Source organism: Mesocricetus auratus, unplaced genomic scaffold, assembly GCF_017639785.1.
Source record: "Mesocricetus auratus isolate SY011 unplaced genomic scaffold, BCM_Maur_2.0 Super-Scaffold_100011, whole genome shotgun sequence".
NCBI classification, from domain to species: Eukaryota; Metazoa; Chordata; class Mammalia; order Rodentia; family Cricetidae; genus Mesocricetus; species Mesocricetus auratus.
The window spans coordinates 37,709,910-37,735,885 of NW_024429195.1; the positions used below are offsets into that span (position 1 = coordinate 37,709,910).

A 25,976-nucleotide genomic window follows, 5' to 3' on the forward strand; every position below is an offset into this window, starting at 1 on the left:
GAGGGGCAGAAATTTTGTAAGAGACAGAGGATAAGGAAACTTGCTTTTACTTTTATTACTATTTTTATTTTATTTTATTTTCCAGTTTAAATTTAGATAAGAAACAAGGTTGCTTCACAAGTCAGTTCCAGGTCCTTCTCCCTTTCCCTCCCCTCCTCCCGTGCCCTCCCCACAACCCCCCCCCCCCGTTATCCCCTCATTCCCCCAGGGAGGGTGAGGCCCTCCATGGGGGTGTCCATAGTCTGTCATTTCATATAGGGCAGGGCCTAGACCCTTCCCCAAGAGTTTAGGGTGAGAGTGCACCTCACGTTGTTCTATGGGAGTCCAAAGTCCATGTGTATACTTGGGATGGGTACTGATCTGCTGCCCAAGGCTCAATAGATTCCCTAGGCCTCCTCACTGACACCCAGATTCAGGGGGTCTTGATCAGTCCCATGCTGGATTCCCAGGCTGATGCCTGGGATTCAAGAGTTAACCTTTGTCTGGTCAGCTGTTTCTGGGGGTTAAACCAGCCCAGACTTAATCCCTTTGATCATCAGTCCTCCCTCTCTGTTACTGGCTTTCTTGAGTTCAGCTCAGTACTTAACCGAGGGAATCTGCCTCTTCTTCGATTAGCCACTAAATGAAGTTTCTGTTTCCCAGACTCTCTGGCCATAGGATTGTAGGCTGGCACTCCCCAGATCTATGTCTAAAATCCATATATGAGAGAGTACATGCCATGTTTCTCTTTTTGTGACTGGGTTACCTCACTCAGGATGGTTTTTTCTAGTGTCATCCATTTGCCTGTGAATCTCATGATTCCATTACTTTTTTCTGCTGAATAGTACTTTTAAAGCCTTAGAAGTAGCTTAGAAGTTCTTCATGTTTGGAGCAAACTGAGAGTCAAGCAAGTTCAACTTTGGAATGCTGATGGCCTAAGCTAATCATTTTAACTATATTGACAAATACCAAATTCTAACCAAGTTGAAATATGCAATTTAACTGTAGTGACTGACCTGGGCAAAGAGAAAGCAGATGTTTTTATGGATTTTTTGTTGTAGTTTCTCAAGAAAACATCCTTTTTAAAACAGATTTAGCATCCCTGTTTATATCTACATCAGCAATGATTGATGTATTAATGTATAAAATAAATTAAAACAAATCTAATATTTTCTTAAAATATTTTAAACTTACAAAACAAAGACAAAAACAAAAAAAATGCCAGAAAGTGGTGACACATGCCTTAAAGGCAAGTGGATCTCTAAGTTCAAGGCCAGCCTGGCCTACAGAGTGAGTTCCAGGACAGCCAGAAATGTTACACAGATAACCCCAGTCTCAAAAACAAAGAAAAAATAAAATTAAAAAAAGAAAGAAATCTTCAGTGTGTCTCCTAAAAATGACAGGGAAAACTCACCTGTGAAAACTCAACAGCATAGCTGTCTAAAAAAGACCCAATCAAGGACTGTGCCAACAGACATGCTAAATAATGCGGGAGGGAGAAGTCTTATGGGTCCCTATACTGACACAAAGAATTACATGCAACTAGATGATGTAGTTGAATGCTTTTCTGTCCTGCCTGTCAGTTCCTGCAGTCACTTTGAAATAACACCCTGAGGCATAATATCAATTATAGTTGTTTGGCCAATTGCTCAGACATATTACTGACAAGCTCTCACATTTAAATTAACCCATTTCTATTCATCTGTGTATTCCCAAGAGGTTGTGGCTTACTGATAATGCTCTGGTATGTTATTCCTTTGATGGCTACATGGTGTCTTCCTGACTCTGCCTTCTCTCTCTCTCTCTCTCTCTCTCTCTCTCTCTCTCTCTCTCTCTCTCTCTCTCTCTGTCTTCTTCTCTTTGTTTAGATTTCCTACCTAGCTATATTCTCCCTGGCCGTTGGCCAAATCAGCTTTATTTATCAACCAATAATAGCAACACATATTCACAGCATGCAGAAGGATATCCCACTTAAAAGAGAAGCCAAATAGAGAGTGGGAGAAGTAGTTTTCAATTAGGGAGGAGCCCTGAATACCAGTGTTCAATCTTGAAATAATGTGTATGCAAGAAACACTGAATAGATTAAGCGGGTTATATTTTTTTACATTTACACACACACTCAGCATGGGAGGGGGTGGAAAAAGGAAAACCAATGGAGAGAAATGATGTAATTACAAGTATCAAAATAAAACCTCTGGCATACATACTCAGTCTTCAAGATTCTTGATTCATGATGTTTTCCATGTTTAAAATTAGCAGGTCTGTCAAGAAAGCAGGATAATCAAACTTCATCAGTAATTTAATTTTTACTTCTATTTCCAAACCTCTGAAAAGGTTTAGTACCAGTCCAAAAATATTTGCTGTCCTCCTACTTCATTCATGCATTGTGTCAGTGCAAACAAATCCTTTGATGATTTTCTGGTAGGCCAGTTTTACCATGCAAATTTATGTTAATGATCACACACAAGGTCTCATCTTGCTTGGGGTTCTATCTTTTGTTTTCACATTAAGCATCTTTAGTAAATTTTGCTTACTTTATATTATTTATTTATTTATTTTTAAGATTATGACATAATCATAATCATAACATTTTTTCCCTTGGAACCCTTCCATATACCCCTCCCCACTTTCCTTCAAATTCATGGCCTCTTTTTCCAATAATTGTTATTGCATGCATGTGTATACATATGTACATATGTATTCCTAAATATAGCCCGTTAAGTCAGTATAATATTACTTGATGGTCACTTTCATTAGCATACCACAGACACTATTTTTAAACTCTTTATAATGTGTATGATACATAGAGAGTATACCATGTCAAGCAAACAAAAATGCAAAATGTTTAATATTGAACATTTTTTAAATGGTACTTTGATGCCATAAGTATTAAATTTCACACTTAGCCTTATGCCATACATAGGATCCTAAAACATAACTCCTAGGAATACTCTGTATTCACCAAATCTGTGAAACATAAATGAATTTCATGTACAGGGTTGAGTTCCATCCTCTTGAAAGACACCTCATTTAAATATACACATATTGCAAAATTGGGGACAGGGAATTTAAAGTACTTTTGGTCTCACACATTTTTGGTAATGCCTTTCTTTTCATTGTGTGTTTGATAGTCTCTGTCTGGACTTCAAGTTGCATCGTGGTTCTTAAAATTCCTTGAGGTTTGGAACCTTTCAGCACCTGGTCACCCCGGAACACTTCTCATACCGTATGTGTTCTTATATCACTGTTCTTACATTTTCTGTTCTCACTCCAGTGCAACTTTCACTTCCCATTCCAGCCTCAATACGCTGACCTCTCAGCTGTGTCCCCTCATCTCTTTTGGCTACATGGACATAATGTCTTCATAAATATTTCCTCGTTAACCAGTTTCCTCCTCCCCTTTTACTAAACTGCTTTTGCAATGCATGAGATTCAAAATTTAGTTCTTGTCATTTCTAAAGTTTCATTTTAGTCCTTTTCCAATTATGTTGATTTATGACAAATTAATTTTCTTCTTATATTTAGTTTCTGTAAATACATTAAACATACTCCATATTCTCTTTCTGATTATTCTGATGCTAAGTTAGTTGCATTACTATGTGGCTGACATTTTTAGTTGACTTTGTAGTTTTACTAAATATTTCCTGAAACAGGAGGTAAAGTATTTTGTTGAAGGACTCTGGAAACTAGTGACCAGGGAGCCGATCTGATTGATTCCCCCCGAGTTTCTTTGTTTGAGACAATTTTCTGTCATGAAGAGGCAAAACAATATAAAAGTGGATACGTTTAATAATTATTGTTCTATAGGCTCATTGGCTAGTGAAGGGAAAAATAAATCAAGCTGATAGAGGAGGAAATGAATGCATGTGTGTGGCAAAAAGCAAAGTAGATTTCTCTGGGGATGAACAATTTAACTTTGAAATCTAAATAAAGTAACTATGTAGAGGCGAGTGTACAGTGAAGGGCTAGCAATATATGCCATACAGAAAAGCAAAAATGTACATTGTGCATTATGACTCATATCAGCTTCAAAAGTCATTCTAGCAGCAATAGTTAATATTAAAATACATAAACTGTCACCTCATAATCTCACCTGAAGGGATTTGTCACATGGCAGAAATAGACCAAGTGTACTAATATAGATGTTACATATGTTTATATCATCAGTAAAATAGCATATTTTTGGTTGTGAACCTAGCCTTTAACAGATGAGCCATCTCTCCAGAAGAAACACCTGGATGCTTCTGTCAACTTCTTAAAGTTCTCAAAGATGTACTCAGAAATATGGAAGTCCATGTCTGCTAAAGAAAAGGGGAAATTTGAAGACATGACAAAGGCTGACAAGGCTGGATATGAAAGAGAAATGAAAACCTACATTCCCCACAAAGGGGACACCAAAAAGAAGTTCAAGGACCCCAATGCACCCAAGAGGCCTCCTGCAGCCTTTTTTGTTCTGTTCTGAGTATTGCCCCAAAACAAAAGAAGAACACTCCGGCTTGTTCATTGGTGATGTTGCAAAGAAACTGGGAGAGATGCAGAACACTGCTGCGGATGTCAAGCAGGCCTACGAAAAGAAGGCTGCTAAGCTGAAGGAGAAGTTTGAAAAGGAGATTGATGCTTACAGAGCTAAAGGAAAACCGGATGCAGCGAGAAAGGGGGTGGTCAAGGCAGAAAAGAGCAAGAAAAAGAAGGAAGAGGAAGATGAGGAGGATGATGAAGAGGATGAAGAGGAAGAGGGAGACAAAGATGAAGATGAAGAAGAAGATGATGATTAAGTTGGTTCTAGCACAGTTTTTTTTTCTATAAAGCATTTAACCCCCTGTACAGAACACACTCCTTTTAAGGAAAAAAGTTGAAATGTAAGGCTGTGTAATATTTGTTTTTAACTGTACAGTGTCTTTTTTTAAAATAGTTAACACACTACCAAATGTGTCTTTAGATAGCCCTGTCCTGGTGGTATTGTCACTCACCTTGTCTTGTACAGTCTGGGGGGTTAGTGAGTTGGCATGGAAATTTAAAGCACAGCACAAGTTAGTTATATATAGGGATGGTAGTTTTTTGTTTTGTTTTAATTTTTTTCATCTTCAGTTGTCTCTGATACAGCTTATACGAAGATGATTGTTCTGTTAACTGAATACCACTCTAATTGCAAAAAAAGAAGTTTTGTTGACATTCTGAATGCTTCTAACTAAATACAACTTTTTTATGAAAAAAACAGAATGATGTTTTAATAGCAGAAAATAAAAAACAAAATATTTGCCTATTGTGACTAAATTAGTAATATATTACTCCATTAAATAAAACCCATTAAAACTATGAGTTGTAACTATAATTACTGATATGAGAGATTTTTTGTACCTATAAGTTAAAGGAGAAAATATAGGAATCTTATTATTTTATCATTCATTTTTAAAATATGCAGACACAGACTAAATACTTGTAAATGAATATCTTCACAAAATAAGTGCATAATTTTATCTGTATAATTTATCTGAGAACACACACAAATTGACATTGTTATGAACACTTTATTTGAAAGAAGATTAACAGAAAATAATACATAACACATTGCAGATTCTCAGTTTCTCAAAATATGATCATTTTATTCACCTGTGAATTTTTTTTAAATATAAGAACACATACAAATAACACATCAACATTCTGCTGTTATGTCCTATGTTTTTCTTTTCCCCACATGTGCTCATAAAGCATTGTAGAAATTAGATACTAAAGTAATTCATATTATCATATTTGAATTTAGTAAACTTGAGATCATGGAAGCCATAATTACTGTAGGATATATAGTTTTGTTAATAGTAAAGTAAAATGTTAAATTTAAATTGTACATTTCAATGATTTTGCTGCAACTTCCTGGCATTAAGTACATGAAAATATTAATTAAAATTTAAAAGAAATGAAAACTATATAAGAATTACAATTTTCAAGATCCATCCTGTTATTAATACTTTGCTTTCTCTGGTTTTAGTGTGCTTTATTTTAAAAATGCACATAAGTCTGACATTATCTGGAGAACTTAAATAGGCAATGCAACTAATTGAAGAAACATAGCATTTCTATGAACATTTGTACTCCTATGATAATATAATCATGTATGTATACATTGAAAAATAGAATAGAGATTTTGATATACATGAGTATAATAGAATGTATGTAAGCCTTTTTAGACATCCTGAACTCTTCCATAGCACTGTGAAGTAGAAGAATATGAAGCTATGACTTCTGCAATAGAGATATTGCTTTAACCTGACACCAGCTCCCTCCCTTTCCTACTAGGAAGAGATATTCTTCATGCTAGAACTCAGAGTTAAATGAAAATGTTTCTTAACTAGGATTTACAATACAGCTGTTTAAAACAATTTGCATTTATTATTGTATTAGGGAGATTTTTTAAAAGAAAACATTCAGTTTCATTTTATTTATAATGTAATTTTTATTAGTCTTATTTTTTATATTTAGGATATTTAGGAAATACACAGGGTTAGACTTTTTTTCCTTATTCTCTCATGAGCAACTCCTCATGAAATTAGATCTGGTGTTTCAGTTACCATTTTAACATGTTAAAATTGCATACTGTCTTCACTTCTTGGCACACAATCGATTCCCATTTTTCTCTTTAATAAGATTTTTAAAATGAATGTATTACTTCTTATATATAATTATAGAACAAGTGTTCATAATGTTTTGTAAGTTAAATTCATAAATTAAGCTCATCTATTTGTAGGAGGAAGTTTGTATGCCGCCATTAAACATGTGACTTATTAGAGGCGCATACAGATGAGGTAATAAAAGGGCGGTTTACCACACCACTAACCACACCCACTTTAGGCAGGACTAAAGACGTATATGGCTGGACGTAAAGACGTATATGTACGTAGGCGGAACTATGTCACTAGCCAGGCCCACTTTTGGGCATGGCTGGGGGTGTTATGGGGGAAGGTATAAAAGACAGCACACAGGAAGTCTCGGTCTCTTTTCCCGGAGTTCGGCTTCTGGTTCGGCAGCGGGAAAACTGCTTGTCTCGTCTGGGTTACTTGTTTGGTATCTTGTGAGTAATTTCTACAATAAATACTTAGTTTTACTTCCAGTAAGTGTTGCTTATCGTTACAGCGTCCTTTGAAACCTACAGTTTGGTGTCAGAAGTGGGATCATGAATTTCCACGCAAAATAACAAAAGCTTTAAAGGAATTTTAGAAACAGAAGAACGGAGAGACGCACAGAGTTTTGGTAGCAGCATTTTCTCAGGTGTGCTCTGTTTAGCTAGCTACAAGCAGAGATTCACGCGGCTCGCTTAAGGGAGTCTTCCTGACTCGGCATAAAAAGAAAAAAAAACCCAGCAAGGTTGTTTTAAGAGACTCTGCTAACAATTGAAAAGTTGTACGTACAGCTGGAAGTGGCAGCTTTTGCTGGAGGTCAGCCATGGACTGAGGCAGTAATCTGGAATCACACCCCACTCCTGGTACCATTTTGTTAAGAGAAGCTTTTTCTTTGAGAGGAGCCTTCCCGCCTGCCTGGTTCCAGATCCGCATCAGTCCCAAATAAACACACAGGAGGCTATATTAATTATCAAGCTGTTGGCCTTGCTTGTTTCTTACTGGCTAGCTCTGACTTAAGTAATTACCCCATAATTGTTAATCTAAGTATGTTTCTTACCGGAGAATAGTTCCGGGCTTCCAACCCCATGGCGTTACATGTCGACTCTCTTGTGTTTCTCCTTCCCAGAATCCTCCTGGACTCCTAGCCCCACCTATCTAGATTCCTATTGGCCAGACAGTCTTTATTGACAAATGCACAGGACATCCCCCAACATCTATTTATTGAAAATTTTCTGTAGGTGTCTGTTAACTTTTCATAAAGCTGAATTCAATTTTATAAGCTAGCTTGAATAGGTATATACAGTCATAATAAATTTGCTTGAATATCTTAAAATATATTCACTCTTTCCAGTTAATCTAAACAAATTGCTTTGATAAACAGATATTCTTTGCGCCTGATTTAACATACTATAGTCAGTTTTGGCCATTTTTCCTTCTGAATTCTTTGGGGACACTAATATGGTGGTGTGTTGAAGATAACTTCCCTATCATGTCTATGATGTATTACCCACACACTGAAGTTGTCATGTAACAGAAACTTGTTGGTTAAATGTATGACCCTTACAATTCAATGCACATCCCTCATCAAAACATCTAGGAAAAGATGAATAGAAGAAGATTTTCACAGCAAAAAGCCTCACTGAAACCAACAATGAGGTTCTGAGTAAACTCTCATTACAGTCAGTGAATAGGTGCAAGTTTTCTTTTCACTTGCCACTGAATAAAGTAGATCAAAGGAATGGTGACTTGTTTCTAAATTGTCACTCTGCTTCCCCTACACTGCTAGTTTCTGGATAGATGTGATTTTGCCTTGTTCCTCTCATCTCCTTTCCTTTTTTCATCCCAAGTGACTAGGGGTTTAATTTCCAAACCTTTCTTTGTATCCTCATTAATGGTCACACTTTGCAGACATAGTACTCTAAATAGTCTGAAATGAATCTAGCAAGGTAAAGTCTCTTCCTAAATTGCAATGTGTTGCTTCTAGGCCACAACTTATTCCAAGCTAATCCTTTGTTTTCAGAATGTGCCCATTTTTATTTTATTTATGCCAAGCATACAGATAGATTATTAAAAAATAAATCTGCTTGCATCTGTCTTCTGGTCTCTCACAACAAAGGTCAGATTTCCAGGTGTTCTGTATCATGCTTATGGGGAGCATGGCCCATCTGTCCCTCTGACCTTCTCACCTAGTCTTGGCAATAACCTCTCTTTCCTTTTAGTGTTTTCATTGGTCAATCTTGATGATTGTAGAACTTTCTAGTACCCTCCTTTCTCAGTGTGTTTTAGAAGTGTTAGTTCTGTCTACACTGTAGATTGATGAAAAACGTTCTCATTCCCAGTGTCTCTTCATCCTTTAGCTCATTGTATGAAAGGGAATTAAGGTCTTAGTCAATGTACCCCATACCTCTTATCCTAGTTCATTTTCCATCCATATAAACAACATATTGACCTACCAAATGTCTACTTGTTAGTTTTAGTATGTTTCATGTCATTGGATTTTCAGGAAATACACTTGCAAATACCAGAGGCTCTATTTTAAAATGTGTACAATTGATGATATAGAATTAATGTACAAGAAGCAGTGGTATCCTGACTTTCTGTGAAGGAGGTTTAAGTGCAATAATTTAATTGGGAAGTGATGTTTTGAGATTTTTTTAACCTATACTGTTGATATAATTTCTTTAATGTTAGTCTAAATTAATGGAATTGTATGTGAGTTTATATCACTTTAATTGTGTGTGTATTTTACGGTTGACCTACAAAATTTTTGAAAACCTAACTACTGGCATTGATTTAATGTATGAATTTAATGGAGCTATAATAGCGATTGCATTTACTTTTACAGAGAAACTAGAATACCCTTCTTATGAATACAGTTTTCTTTTAAACTGAAGACCAGGGAATCTTTTTCCTTACTTGATAAATGATCAAGGAAGAAAGTGTTTTTAAATTTTGAGTCTAGTTCTGATAGGCTGTTTGATCTCAATTAACATATTTAACATCTTATCTTCAGAGTTCTTCATTTGTGATTAGTTTATAGTATCTAATATATCAAAAAATGCATGTCACAAAATTTTTACAAGGACTCTCTTGATATTATATTTACAAAGACATTCCAGCAGGAAAAAATTGATAGTACAAGCAATGAAAACTCCAGTAATGTTTCATTTACTTTTTGCTATAACTTGTTTTGCTTATCTTGTCATTCAGTCTGGAGGTATTGAGTTTTATTTCCACCCCTCTTTTCTTGTTCATCATTTTAATTTCAGTGATTTTCTTTTTTTTAGTATCCCACTTAGCCAATGAGTCTCTTGCCTCCCCAACCATCCATGATTCAGCAGTATGCTCATTTTCAAAAAGATTGGTGAAGATTCAGCATCTTAGTGACCTCCTCAAATAGATTTCCAAGTGACTTGCAACCGCTGTGTGGTAAAGAGCTCTTCTCTAGTAAGTCACAAGCTCCTTGATGATGGGAATGTAGTGAAAGTTTTCCATTACATCTTAACATCTTCCACAGGGCTCTGATTCATAAAATTATTTGCATATCACAGGTGTTCAGTTAATCATCATTTACTGAATTGAACTAATTTCTAATATAATAGGTAGAAATCAGTAAATTATAGTTTAGAACAGCTACACTTTAAGAAAAATATGTCCTAAATATACAGCGATAAGCAAGTTATTCATTACTGATGTTGCTCACGTTAACTAATCAATACTTCTTGGCCATTGACTATGAGTGCACTTTTTCATGAATAAAATATTAGTAAAGATCTTTGATCTTGTTAAAAAGTAGATCTTAAGTCTATACTTCACCTTCAAATAACTCATTTAGAAAACTGAATGAAAATGTACTACCTCTATCATTCATATAAATATTTAATATGTTGTTATATGTCAGAAGAGAAGTTTAAGGTACTGTGCAACAAAAATGACTAGTAATGTCAATATGTGATTTTGCAAATATATAAGCACATTAACATAATTTATTTTCATATTATAGGAAATGATGAGTAAAAGTCACAAATAACAGTTTGTTTATTTGTTTGTTTATTGAGACAGTGTTTCTCTGTGTATCCCTGGCTGTCCTAAAACTTACTGTGTGGACTAGGCTGGCCTCGAACTCAGAGATCCTGCCTCTGCCTCCTGAGGGCTGAGATTAAAGGTGTGTGACACCACTGCCTCGTTACAGTTTCTCATTTACAACTAAAGCAAGATGATCAAAGACTGCCAAGTGTTTTCTCTTTCAATATGAATGATTTTAAATCAGTTCTGATGTTGTTCTTGTATACCTTATAAGATTTTTATGTATATAAATCTATGAAAATTTAAGACATTGATGAGTGCTTAATTCACCCTGTCTGTATATGCTGTTACTACAGATTAAATTATCCACATTTATAATTGTAGGGTTTTTTTTTTTTAGTGCTAAGGAAGTTGCAAGTCTGCTCTATCTGCTACCAACTGATGAGTGCTCAGGGAATTGAAACTAATTTTAACGTTAGCCTAGCAAAATGTAATTAGGACAGCTAATCTGCTGAAAAATACACCCAGCAAAAGCCCTATTTTATGTAATGTTGCTGTAATGGAAATAGCATAAGTATGAAATGCAAGAGAGAAGGATTTGAATGGTGGCTGTGAACCTTTTATTTAATATTGTTTTCTTTAATTTTATCCCAAACTTACTAACAAAAGCATGGGGTAGAATTACACTTCATAATTTTAGAGATGGAATACATTTTTAAAGTAGAAATTTTAATGCAAATGTCAAATTTTATTTCATAGAATTTTTAATAAAAACAAATGCAGGCCCCCTGTTGTTGATTTTATATATTTAGGTTTGTTTATATATGCATGTGTGAGTATGTGCAGGTGTGTGTGCATTCATGTGCATGTGTGGGTTCCTATGTGTGTGCGTTATGTGTGTGTGTGCTCGCGTGCGTGCTTGTGCATGCGTGTGCACGTGCCTGCATGTGTATGCGTGCATGTTATGAAAGCTATGAAAAGCAGCTGACAGTTATTATCTCAGAATGCAACTCACAGGGTTTGCCTCAGCATAGACAGTGTACTTTGACTTTCCCCCACTTTCCTTTCTTATTCCATCTTTTCTTCATTTTAAAGAGTAAATACATAGAATGTAAGGTTTGACTACAAAGAACATCTTATTATTTTGTCCAGTTAATTTGTTAATTTGCTTTTACATTTGAATTTTATGTTTGCCTCCTGTCTCTGTGCTATCAGTAAGAGCAGAGTGACAGATATAGATATGACTGCTGTTCTTTGAGCTGCATCTAGAAACAAATGTGAGATTTCATTATTTATATTTGAGTTGCTAACATTGATATATAAAATTGTAAATTTTTGTCTATATGTTTCGTTTGTAGGCAATGTCTTAACAATGTTTGCCCAAACGAGATTAGTACTCACAATGTATTCTAGCCTAAAACTCATGGCCACCTTCTTCCCCTCAAATGATGTCTTTACAGATACCACCCCTGGCACAAGAATGTTCAAAATCATCTACAATTATAGGAAATATACTGTCTTTTAATTTGCAACTTATGTCAGTTGAGAATAGATATTTTTATAAATTGATGATGCTTAGATAGGAATCATTAATATAGTCATAAGTTTCTGTCCTGTCCAGTCCTGCAGCCATTTAGTACCAAATTAGTACACAGACGCTCATATTAATTATAAACTGTTTGGCCAATGGCTCAGGCTTCTTATTAGCTTGGCTAGCTCTCTCTTAATTATTAACCCTTTTCTATTATTCTATGTATCTCCACCTGGTCTTGGCTTACCAGAGAATGCCTGGATGTCCTAACTTCATGGTAGCTACTTGGTGTCTCTGTGACTCTGCCTCCTATCTTTCTCTATCCCTGCAATGATTTCCTGCCTGACTAAATCCTGCCAGTCCATTGACCAAAACAATTTTAATCATCAACCAATAAGAGAAACATATATTCATGGCATACAGAAGGACATCTACCATCACATTTATAATTTACTCAAAAGAATTACAAGCTTTATTGAACAAATCCCAAATCTAATTGACTCCTGTTTCCTCGTTTAACCAACATAAGTAGTTTTGCTAAGTTGTTGACTTTACATTGTTCCCATGCCTAGAATTTGGCTATAAATTGAAATTATGTTCGTGTAGCTATAAAATCCAGGAGAAGGTTTAAGGGATGAATGTGAAAGCTTCTGTGGGTGATTCTATCTCAGGTTCTTGAAAGTGAAGTGGGGCTTGTTTTACTCCACATCAGCTGAATAAGCCTGATGGCAAACAAGTAAAAGAAAACATTAAGTTGAGTAAACACTGACATGCAATATTGCCAATCCAGGAAATTAGGTCATTTTAGAGCTAAAAGAGGCACTGGGAATTATGCCACTCATTGTTTATCATACCAACATAGTTTCAATGGTTCATCAAATATATAGGCCCCTATTGTTTGTTTAAAAATTACTGTAATGTGTCTAAACTTGAAAATACAGATGTATTTCCTCAGTTTATAAGTTTTGTGTAATCATAGAACAAATAAAAATGCCAATAAATAAATGAAATCAATAAAATTAATTATGCACTATATGTTATATTCCTGAAATTTATTATTAGTATCTAATTTAATAATAGAAAGTGTAGTCTTAAGTTAGTTTCCTTATTTATCTGCTTTTGTAAAAAAATATTTTCACTTTAGGGAATACCAGTAATTAATTGTTTTCATTTTGTTTTTGGTATTTCATAAGGAAGACAATGTCAGGGTAGCTATTCCAGAGTGATTTGCTTGTAGAATTTATAATAATAGAGCACAGAAAGAATGCTATCTAAAATTTATATTTAGGTGTCTAGAAAAGACAAAAATATCATTGAATTTTATGTATTTGTATAATTATATTTCTACATTATAATTGATAATTGTTTAGTAAAATTTAATAAATTGTTATTTATTTTACAATTATTTGAAATTGTATAAATGAGCATCAATTAAGAAATCTATCAGTAATGTTACTGTGACTGCACTTCTCTTAGGTGAATCTACGGGAACAAAGGAGTTATTCATGTTTTAAGAAACTGTCAGACCATTTTCAAAAGTAGTCATAACATTTCATTTCCCATCAATCATGTGTGGCATGCTACTTTGTGTACACCGTGTTGGCAGTACCTTATCCTGGTCAATCTGGAGATGGAGGTGTACATTATCTTGTCTTGTCTTGTGTCTCTCATAAGTCTTCATTGCCTGTTGACGTTAGCCTTTCTACAATGTGTTTATTTGTTTCTAAAATTCTCTTAGATTTAATATCTCCTCAAGTAATGTTTGCTTATTGTTTATAACTTGTCTCTGCTGCAAATGCTCCTGTTGATTACAGTCACAGCTGCTTTTTTCTCATCCTGTTGTTTCTCTTCTGTTTCTTCTACTGAAGTTGAATAAATATCTACCAAATGTCATACTATGACTGGCAGGGGGAGGTGTTATTGAAGGGTGAGATTCTATTACTGATTTCAGTAATCATTGAAATATTTCAGTAAACATTGACAATAACAATTGTCAAATGAAATTCAACTTAAATATAATACATTCTCTTTGTTTATTCATCTTGAAGCATATGATTTATTCTTAATTATTACGTGATATTGTTGCATTAAGCACTGTCTTAGCTTTGAGATTACTCCTGGGAAAGCAAACATCCTAAATATATTTCTAAAATAAAAATATGAGGCATACATGACTATGTCAACAGTCAGGTTTAACTGGATAGAATGTGACCTTTCAAGAATTTGGAACTGTCCAAGGAGACACATTCTTAGGATCTAGAATCTGGGAGGCTGAGGCAGAAGACCTGTGAATTCTGACTCACAACCAACCTCTGTCTTATAGGGGGAGCCTCTCAACAAACCAAACCAAGCAGTAAGAAGAATTGATAAGATTTCTGTTACCATATACTTTAAGGGAGATGGTGTTCATGAGTTAAAGGATAGTTCACTAACACTTTTAAAAGAAGAAGCACTGTATTCTCTGGCAGAACAGAAATATTAGCATATATGACATATATGTAATCCAGCAGCAGGTGTCTGTATACTAGAGAGACTGAGAATAAAGTAACTGCTTAATGTGCAAACCTGGATGACCTTGAAATCTCAATCTGGTATTGAAAGCCTGGATTCCCTGGAAAGTTGCTGCTACTGAGCCTATGTTAGAGACCAGAGCAACTGGAGTCTAGTGTCACAACCATATGTAGAATGGGCTTGCTCCCTCAGAATCGCTACTTTTGCCTCTGACCTCTTGAACTTGGCTTGGGAGCCAAGCAGTTAATCTTCTTTGGAATGACTTCATAGGTACATTCAAGGATTTGTCTCCTAGGTTACTATAAATCCCATGGAGTTGTTAATCAAGACTAACCATGACAAGCAGACTGAATAGTTTTGTACGACTGTGAGCATTTCTCACAAATGCCATGGGAAATTTTGTGTCTTTTCAGGTTAGATGCCCGTGAACGATTATTGGTGAATCCTTTAACTGAAGGTTCTTAATCTTATAAATCATCATTTTGAAATAATAGAATTTGGAAATTAGAAATTAAAAATTTAAAAATCATCACCATGCATAGTTTAGAAATTAGTTAGTAGTTCAGTTTCTAGTCACACAGAATTACCCAGTAGACCTTTAATTCAGTTAAGGTTAGGCACTCAGCATAGGAAGAAGGCAAAGGGCTTCGCAAGAGTTTATTTACTTTCAACCCACAGGCATCTTTGAAATGCACTGTGCTCTGCTTTAGTTTTCCTGTCACATCTGCTAAAGCAACATGCTAAAACTGGGACGAGTGACCTTTGGCCTCTTCCTATAAGAACTTCCTCTATCTCAACGTTTTCTGTGCTGAATTGATCATCAGAGACTTTGAATCAGTCACTCACTGAAAGAGAAATTCTTTACTTAGCTCTTTAGAAAACCAAAGGACATGAGCTCCAGCTCTGAGGTGCTGGAAATACTCACTCTAATGGAGTGGACTATGACATAGGGAAGCTTAACACTCACGGTTATTTCTAACAGAGTTGTGTTGTTTTTTAAACTTTCCATCTTTCTTTTCAAGTGTTATGACAAAAATGTCCTAGCAAGAGAATCTCACTATAAAAATAGGGCCTTTTAAGAATAAACTATTGAAAGAAATAATTGCTTACAGCAGTCTATTTCTACAGTTTCAGATACTGAATTAGAAAAGATTATAATCAAAGACTATTGTACTAGTGCATATTCCTATTAGGGGATTTCATTATCATCAAACAAAGAAAATCCATGAGAACAAAGGAAGGATATTTATGAGGTGTGATATGTTTGTTACATGTTTTAGTGTCTTAATATTTGCACATTTGAATTTTAATTATGAATTAAAATATTTATATTTATAAAGCAAAAATAATCATGTAGGAAGATCAATTAAAGGTAAAGGTATACATCCAGAATATAGAGGATAATTTTCAGTTCATAATTGTGGACTAACTAGATAAAAACACATTCTTCCATTTCATAACAGTATTTTCTCTTAAAACATACTGTGTCTTCACATATGACTGATTGGCACAACATCTGTGGTACCAGTACCTATTTTCTATGAAAAGATTCTTTTAAAAATCCACTTTGTATTGGTCATACTGGCCCAGTGAGAGGTGCATCTGTGAAACAGCTGGGAAGGTCATTCTTTTCTGTACTGTGGATATGCAGGTCAGATAACTGATGTATGTGGGAGATGGGGCATCCATGATTTGATGTTCTTCACTTAACAATACATTGTACTGACTCCTAATTAATCCTCAAATACATTTTCTAACTTCTCTGTTTGCTCAGCCAGCTAATGTAAAGAAATGTAAAATATTGTAGAGATATCAAATTTATATTTAGTTAAATTTTGATTAATTATCTGAAGAATGAAATACCATATATCAACATAAATTCAAATGGATTAAAAGTATAAGGGAGAACTGAAACTAGGGAAAAAACCTGCAGGTTGTTGACTGTTGGGTTTTCAGTGGTCTTAGATGACTGGAAAAAGAAAAACCATAACATAAGGAACAGATAAAGTACAGTGCATTGGAACACAATCATGAAAGTGAAAATGTTGCCAACCCACTTCTCATAAGAAAATATTTATGAATCACGTGTTGGAGAAGAGGTTGGAAGTATTTATAAATAAGATTGTAAACTTCATACTCACAATGGGACTATATTGCCTTTCATCACTTTTGTTATTATTACAAAACTTCAGTAGTTTAACCATGTAAGATTTTTAGTGTTGTCCACAGCCTAAGCAGGAATCGATATTTTTTACCCATGGGTCATTTCAAAAGTTGCTGATAAGGCCAAGGTTTTCAATGGCTTGATATAACTTCATTCAAGGTCTTATGGGCTCCCTTCCCCCCACCTCTCCACCTCACTTTTTCTTACTATGGAAGGCTATAGATACAATAAATATAAGTGTAAAATGGTGCATTTTAGCCAAATAAATTCACTACTCCCTAGGAAAGTACTTACAACCCAAATAGAATATAATTATAGTGTTATAGTTAGTAAGTTGTAGACAAACACATACTTTATTACCTTCTAATATGCTCATTACATTTGAAACATAGATAATGGATCTCATATCACCTGTTCCATTTTTAAAATACAAATCTTATTCAAATAAGAAAAGTTCTGTTGGTAAATTTGATCTGAGAAAACTCAGTCTCTCTCAGTATCGTATTTCCTGATGGTGGCCACAGTTCCTTAGTGGTTAGTACATAATTATAAGTGAGTGTTATTCTGTGAGTCATGGAACTCAAGTCCATGAACACTGTGGGTGAATGCAGAGAATATGTCATTGTTTGTAGATCTGCTCTTCAAATGTATCTACTTTGCTTAATGAAATGTTCATCTACCTTACATAAGAATCATTTTCTCAAGGGGACTTTACAAATTTGTTTAATCTACAGCACTTTCATGTGCTTTGACTGACATATTTAAAGAATTAACAGTTTGAACTTTAGGGGAGGCATGATAAAAATGATCATGTGCAGAGTCAACAAGGAGGCTAAAGGAACATGGTCACATGCTGGCAAGCCTGATGACCCCTGAGCTCCTTCCAGGATCTTTCATGATTGAATGAGAATCAAGTTGTCCTGTGTCTCTACACATGTACCATGGCATATTTTCAATAATATGCAAAGACACGTACACACAAAACAAAAATAGTAAGAGAAATACAAAGAAGAAAGAAATATTAAATTGAAAATATATTTTTGAGTTTGAATTTTAATAATATGTTTTTACATAATAATGATTTCATATTTTAATAAAGCACATACTTTTAATAAGATATTGGAATGCGTGGGAAGAATATTTTCATAATGACTTCTCAATATAATCTAATTAAATGAGTTTTCTAAACAACAGCAATTCGCACTACAAGATTATGCTACTTGATCTACAAAGTCTATTTATTTCTTCCTTAAATATTGCCTAATATGCCACAATATTTGAGATACTTTGTTTGTGGTATCAGGAAAAATGAAGTACAATAATGTGTAATGCAGAAATTAAAAAGAAAATACAAATTTGTCCTTTGCAGATAATCCCATATTTGACCTCATATTTTCTTTCAGTCAAAGTACAATACATATTTGTCCCTTCCTTATAATTCATTCTTATAATTTATAAACTTTCTGGCTATTATAGAGACACTGGCAAAAGGCATGGTAAGATTGTTTTCAGTGATGTGTTTCTTCTGTTTAAAAAGAATTAACACTGCAACACAACTTCAGAAGATTACTGGAGCTCTATAAAAACAATATAACTAAATTTTAATTTTGTAATAATCTGTCTTGGTGCAAGGTACTGTCTTGGTGCAAGGTAAGAAGATAAAATGTAAACCAGTATGAATAGAGTATAAATTTTAAGACATTGTTTATAATTCTAGTTTATCAGTTGGAATCAGATAAGCTACAGATACCTTGATGCATGATCATTGTGGAAAATTTATTGTTATTTTTTAGGTAAGAGTTTTAAGTATTGACAATAATATTTATCTCTTGGAAAGTTTCTTTCTCCATCTGCAAAAAGGACAAGAAAAATGAGAGCCAGTAGGATAAAGTCATATCTTTAGATTTGTTCCATAGTATACTGCATTGGTCATCCCATAAATTACGTTCACTTTTAAACAGCATGACTTTCCTTCAGAATGCATAGCATTTATAACACATTTGCTTATAAATACCTCATTTTAATATTAAGGTAGATTTGCTGATGCAGAAAGTAAGCAGAATTTTAACTTGGAGTCTCTGGCATATACCTTCTCCCAGTTGCCTGATCAAACACATCCCAAGACTGATGAAAGGAGATTTTGTAGATTTAACTAGGGTTTCATGTCAGTTGATATTAAGGTTGGGAGATTATCTCCTTGGTGCTGATTTGTTGATAATGAGCTGTGCCAGTAGAGAAGTACCTGTGGCCATTTGTGTACGAGGAACTCAAAAATTTGAGGTACAAATTTCAATAAGAGTCAGCCTCTCATGGAATAAATGGGATTTTTCCCTAGTCCTTTCCCGCTAGGAAATAACTCACCTTCTTGGAACTTTGTAAATGGAGTTCTTAATAGCAAGGTATCACCACAGAACTATAATTTCAATGTCATTTTTGCCTGTGTCTGATGCCTTTCTTGAAGTTTTGATATATAGAACTGAGATAATGAGCATGTGTTATTTACAGAATATATTTGTGGCAAGTTATTGCTTAGCAGTAGAAATCTAAACTAGCAAGATTGAGAATTCCCAGCATAAAATGATCTTAAAGGTCATTAGATGTGCTCCCTGGGCATCCTCAGGCTCTGTCTCCAGGTTTCCTTCAGATGGGAGCCTGGCTGTATCAGCAGAAGTTTAAAGGATGCACACACATGTTTCCAGAAGTGGTCAGAGTCTTTCAGGGCATGGCTGTGCCCTGCCATCCTGATGATCCATGATACCACCAATGAAATACAAGTTTAAAAGCTACATTTTGAATAGGCCACTGGAGTGAAATTATATCAAATTTGTATAAAAATTCGAGGGAACCTCAGATTTCTTGATTCATAACAGATCCAACCTTGCATCTCTAAGTATGGAAGTGTCCATGATGAGCATGTTCAGTTTTCTGCTTTCAGGAAACAGCATGCATATTTTTGAGCATGGCAGTGTTCTGTCTAGTTTCTCTGACTGGTGAGGGTGAGCATCCAAAGCATACTATTTTCCCTGATTAAAATCATACTTTAGTGAACTCTTCTCCCCAGTGGCAATGTTTCCTATCTCCCAACTTAAAACAGTTTCCCTTACTAGACTTCCTTTTCAGACAACATATTTGTTTCTATTCTGGCAACTCATAAGCCTGAAACCAATATTCTGTATGAAGCTGCTCTACTACTGTCTCCCCTGGAGTGCACGGAATCAGAATGTTTCAGGATAAACATTTCTTTTTACAAATCTAATAGATTTTGTCCTAATCTTCCCTTTAGAAGTAAACTCATTATTAACAAGTGTTTATGAGTTATTGATTCTAAATGTGACTTTAAATTTACTTTGAGAATGTGGATTGGTCATAATAGTTTCTTGAGAAATTGTTTAATAATTCCAAATACAATAAACAAAGATTTAACTCCTGCCTTTTCTGAATCCTTCCTATTATGATAATACAACTGGTTCTCCATATCTGTGAGTTCTGTATCTTTGTAATAAAAGCATTCAGAAAATACAGTCTCCCTGGATACAGATTTGTGTGTGTGTGTCGTTATTCTCTGGTCAACAAAGAATAGCAGTTATTTCTAAGATCTTCTATAATATATAATATTTCTAAAATCTATATGCTGTATATAGGAGATATGATATACAGATATGGTAATAAATCTATGGTTATTAGATATAGCAAGAAATATATTGTTAATTAAAATACAGAAAAGTATTTACATTTGTTATATGCAAATAATATGTCATTTTAAATGAGAGACTGTGTCACCTGTGGAATTTCTATCAATATGAATGGACATCTAGAACCAAATCCTACTTAAATTGAAATTCAATTGTATTTTTAAGTTTGGTCCACTAACAATGCACCTATTAAAAAACAGACTCATTTCTACTTTTTTAACCCACGAACAGAGATGAGGGAAAGAGAAATGGAGAGGGAGGAAAAGTGGGATAGTGGGGGAGAAGGAAAGGGGAAAGTTGGGGGGAGGGAGAGAGAGAGAGACAGAGACAGACAAACAGACAGACAGACCGAGAGACAAACAGAGATCTTTACAATGGTGAAGAGACATTAAGAGGAAAACTTAGCAATGGTTCTTGTTAGTCAATTGACTTAGCTATTTGATAAATAGCCAGAAAAATATTTACTATAAACCATTCCAAATGCACATCAGTACTATGACATGTTCTTCAGAGCTTCCCTGAAGTAGGGTATCATGGTTTTACAGATTGCAGTATCTGACAATTACCAGTATTCCTACCACAACAATGGGATCACTGTCACGGGTTTTGAAAACAAGTTGAAGTTGGAATTACTTATTCATCGATGGGAAGAAAATTATCTAACACAATCTTGGTGACATCTTCCTAAGTGTTCTCTGAGCTGAGTGGGTAGATACTTTCAGGATTTAAGGATCAGGCTTCATCTTCTCTTTGATATTAGAACCCATTAAATCTGCCTATCATTTTCAACTAAAAACCACACACATGTATACACATATACATACACACACACACATGCACAGAAAAACAAAAACCAACAAAAATCATTTCATTACATTTTCATTATATCATATCAATGGATGATACTTTTTTTCTTTTTAAAGTGATTCATTCCCTGGAGGTTTTTAATTTGGTACTTCTTTTCTTACTAGTTTTTGGTTGAGGGGGAACTGGACCAAAACTTTTTCTAGGGAAAAAATGTAGATATCTGGCTTATGATCTACAGTGATGGATTAGATGGCCAGAAAATTTGAAAATCAGTAAGAAGGTGCTATCCATACATAGGATATTCAGAAGTTGGGAGTCTGAGACAGGATGGTTAATTTATTTAAGACCAACATGGATAAAATTAGGACACTGACTCAAAAACAAAGCAAAAGAAAAACAAACCAAAATGAAAAACAAAATTGGGCACCTGCTACAGAAGGCAGTTCTGTATTGGAAGTGCTGTAGAATAAATGTTGGGATCTCCATACATACTTGGTATGTATTAATATTCTCAGCATAAAGAAGATGAAGCCTAGAATTCAGAATTTGTTTTCATAAAAATAGTACTGTATTGCCTTTGCTCTGAAATACAAGAATTGAGAATAGCTTTACTCCCTCGATGGTTTGATAACTTGAACTGTTTAAAAGAAAGATAATCCTTAGAAGTGAGTCTTGTCCCTAGATACTAACGAACCTGAAGTGTTTAATGGCATAAAGGGGAAGAAAGCAAAGATAGATTATAGCAGCCTTCCCTTCTGCCTTGCTGGTGAGTCCATTTATTTATTTATTTATTTACTTACTTACTTACTCATTTATTCTAATCTTGCTAGTGCCCAGAGAGACTCATTATTGAGCTGAGATTGAAGGAAGTGATTAATGTCACATAGTTGATACTGGTTTGATGCACCAGAGACTTTTGGTTCATCTACTGAAGTGTGAAAATAGTGCTGTGGAGAGAGAAATGACAAAGCTGACATTGGTAGGCACCTAACAGTACACTATTTCTTAGGGACTTTCTATTTGTTAGAAAGGTATTTTAATCAGAAAATGGAGAATCGACTAACCATTTAATCTTTCAATTTAGTAGGCAAAAATATGTGCTTTCAGAAAATCATGATAAGGCATATATTTACAATGTGTTTTCCCACATTCTCCATAGCATCCTACTAGGGAGTTGTGTTCTCAGTTATGCAGAATGCCTTGAATAGCTCTGTTGTTGGTGTGGAATTGCATCTAAGTATTATATTATCCTGTAGTTCTTCATGTTACAGAACCAGTGATCCACGCGTCCCTATCTTCACTGAATAATTGACATAGAAACTTAGTCTCTGAGAGGAGAGTTGATGGCACTAGTGCAGGTATGGGATTATGAGGATGAACAGCCATCTTCCATGATGCACAAGAAAAGGGTGTCATGAGGTATCCATTTTTATTCTCCGTGAAACAAATACTCCAGACATTTACACATTAAGCAGCTTAGGTGGTATTCCTAGGACACTGAGTTTCAGAAGCTGAGTCATATTTTTTATAAGTGCCATGATGTCTTTCCCCAAAGTCTGTGGAATAACAACAGTCATAGTACTAGGAGAAACTGTTGTCACTACAAAAACAATTAGTATCAGATGCAAGTGGTAGTCTTTTTTTCTTGTCAAGTGTTATTTGGGGTAATTGATTTTACATAAATCAGCAGATAAGGGTTACAGGCAGAAGTCAATGAACAGTAACTGACATTGATAACGGCAATTGCTTACAACATCAGCAACTTTTTCTGTTATGGTCCTGGTTGTTCTTAGAGCCAGATAAATTCAATCATATACACCCAAGATCTTCTGGTGTCAATGTGTAAGGTGAGGTCACACACTGCCACTTGAGTCATTCAGAAAACTAATTTGCCCTCAGCACACACCATTTTATATAACATAGTGTCTTTTATTAAAAATATTTTATATGACCCTGCCACAGCTTAGGTCTGCATTGATGTCTATCAAAAATCCATGCTGATACCAGGATCTGGGTTACTACCTGAGGGCCATGATGCCACAGGGGCTATGGTAATCTGAGTGGCCTGCACTTTCACCTGATACCATAGTGACATCTGGGCCCAGGCTGCTGCCTAGGACCATGTCTGTGTCCATGGTCCTACCAGTCTGTATTGATGCTTATGACCCATGTTGCCACCAAAGACCACACAGATGCATGGGGTATGGGCTACAACCTATGGCTGTGAGGGTTTCTGTAGGCCACGAGGTCTGATCTGAGTGCCCTGCACTGTCACTCAGGTCTATGGTTTTGTCTGGGCCAAAGCTGCTGCTGAGGAACATGTCGGTCCCATGATCCCACAGTAGCCATGATCTGTGTTGATGTCCATTGACCCTGTTACAACTGAGAGCTGTGTAGATGACTCAGGTCTGGCCAGCCACCTGAGACCATGTTGGTGCCTGAGGGCCATTCTTCTGCCAGGGCCATACTGATCTGGGTGGCCTGTGCGGCAAATGGGGCCATGATGATGTTCAGCCTGAGCTGCTGCTGCAGGCCATTATTGGATCCTTAGTCCTGCTGCAGCTGGATTATTTGATAATGTCTGTGTCCCACGTTAGCACAGGGGATCATTGGAATCATGCTGTGCTGAGCCAGCTCCACTCTACATTAACCTTGGCATAGCTTCCCCTGGCCCTTGCTGGATACCTGTTGTTGGTATGGAGACCTGTACCACCCCTCAGGTGAGAGCTGGCCTCCATACTTGGAAAGAAGGCCACACCTCTAATTGCAGGTGTGCATCCCACCTGGCCAACACACTAGAGCTGACCCCGTTGTCCAAGGCACAGGTGAGTCAACACCGAGAACCTGAGAGCAAGAGAAACAACCCTGCCTCCCTTCCCCATATGTATATGTGTCCAACAGCAAATGAGAGAGAGGGTTTTGCACCCTGTCCAAACAAAACAGTAGAGCTGGTGATATGAATGTGGGTGACCCAGAAATGAACACCTGAGAGCAGAACAGCTCCCACGGCTTGCTGTAGATTGCATTGGGTGAGCTACCACAGGTAGTGCTGGAGCTCTCATTCAGGTAGTGATAATAAGGGAAAGTTGTTGGGTTTGGACTGACCAACCCAGCTACCACCCAGGCCCAGAACCAGCGATATGAGTTACTTACTCCACCCTAACATCCTCGGCATCTATGAGCTGTTGTAGCATGTGAAGGAGATGTATCTACATATGCAGAACAGCAGGATCTCCATGACATTTGGCAACAAGATATCCAAGAGGAGCCCCAGTGAGAGCCCATTATCTATAGTGTAGCAGAAGCCAGAGGCTTTGAGCCAGAGCAATGGCTCATTACAAGGAACACTTGCGAGTAAAGATGAATGGACTGAAGGGTGATCTGTGTGAGTCACCGGGCCGCACTGCAGCTTCCACGACATTTTTTTTTGTTTTATTTTGTTTAATTTCTTTTTTTATTTTTTATTTAAAGTTTATTTTGGTTTTGGGGTAAGTTGCGAGAGTAGAGGGCAGATTCGAGGGGTGGGGGAGATAAGTGAGATTGGAATGCATTACATGAAATCTACAAGAATGAATAAAAGATTAAAAAATTAGAAAAAATAGTCATCTGGTGATTTCATACATGAATATATTCACAGATTCACATCATATCCACCACCTCCACTCTGCCTCCCCTACAGTTACCCCAGAACACATATATCCCCCTCATCCTAAAAAAAGGTAATTCTATTAAAATGTGAAAAATATACTTTAAAATATTATCGTACTTTAGGAGTTAACATTCCTTCCACGTCGTATGCTGGTAATACCAATTGATGCTACTAGGTAATGGCATGACTCAGCTTTCTTTTGAAACCTAGTCAATCTCTTTACACTTTCATGTTAATATCTGTGTCAGAAACTGTATTTATAAATGCCCCTCTTCATTAAGCAGCTCTTTTAAAGAAATGAGTTTGTTACTATTAATGCTTTAAGAAACAGCTTTCTTAATTTCAAACAAGGTTTAACTTATCAAAAATTCTTCTGCTTCTTGTTTTGCAACTGTTGTGCTAACAACCAAGGAATTTAAGGGACAGATGAAGACTGAATAAGAATATTTAATAAGTGTATTACTTAAGGCCAGGCTTAACGTGCTTGTGATAAATATGACCAATGATTAATTTTCTTTTCAATTTAACCTTAAACACCCTTAGGAAAGCACCAAGAAAATCCTGAATTTGAAGATTTTTAAGCAATATTACTCTTAGATAATGGAGTTGTACACTAATATATTCTGTCAGGAACCCTGGCTGAGTGTGACAGTAATCTTATTAAAAATATCAAGAAGTAATTTGCTTTATGAAACACAATGAAGTCTTCATTTTACTTTAAACAAAGGATTCCAGAGAATGGCTTCTTTTATATTTTTATTAAAGTAACCTTTACCATGTACTTTATTGTCACTTTCTGAAAGCAGCTGTTGGTTTATTGTATTGAAAGAAAAGTAGAGTTCAATATATTAATTTTTAAAAAATAAAGACATGCATGAATCATATAAGCCTTAGGAAGAGTGGCAGTATATAGACATACATGGAGGTTAATATACCACATATAATTGTGCATAAAAACTGCAAGGAGGGAAGTCAAAATATGCTTACAGATATGAAAGTATTA

The 25,976-nt window shown here is 35.5% G+C and overlaps 1 protein-coding gene and 1 pseudogene across 1 annotated transcript in view; both read left to right on the forward strand.

The window, feature by feature from the left end:
• The window catches only part of LOC121143347, a 29,900-nt pseudogene extending 23,079 nt beyond the window's left edge, over positions 1-6,821 (forward strand).
• The window catches only part of Naaladl2 (N-acetylated alpha-linked acidic dipeptidase like 2), a 1,212,242-nt gene that overhangs the window by 221,242 nt on the left and 965,024 nt on the right, over positions 1-25,976 (forward strand). The window lies entirely within an intron of this gene.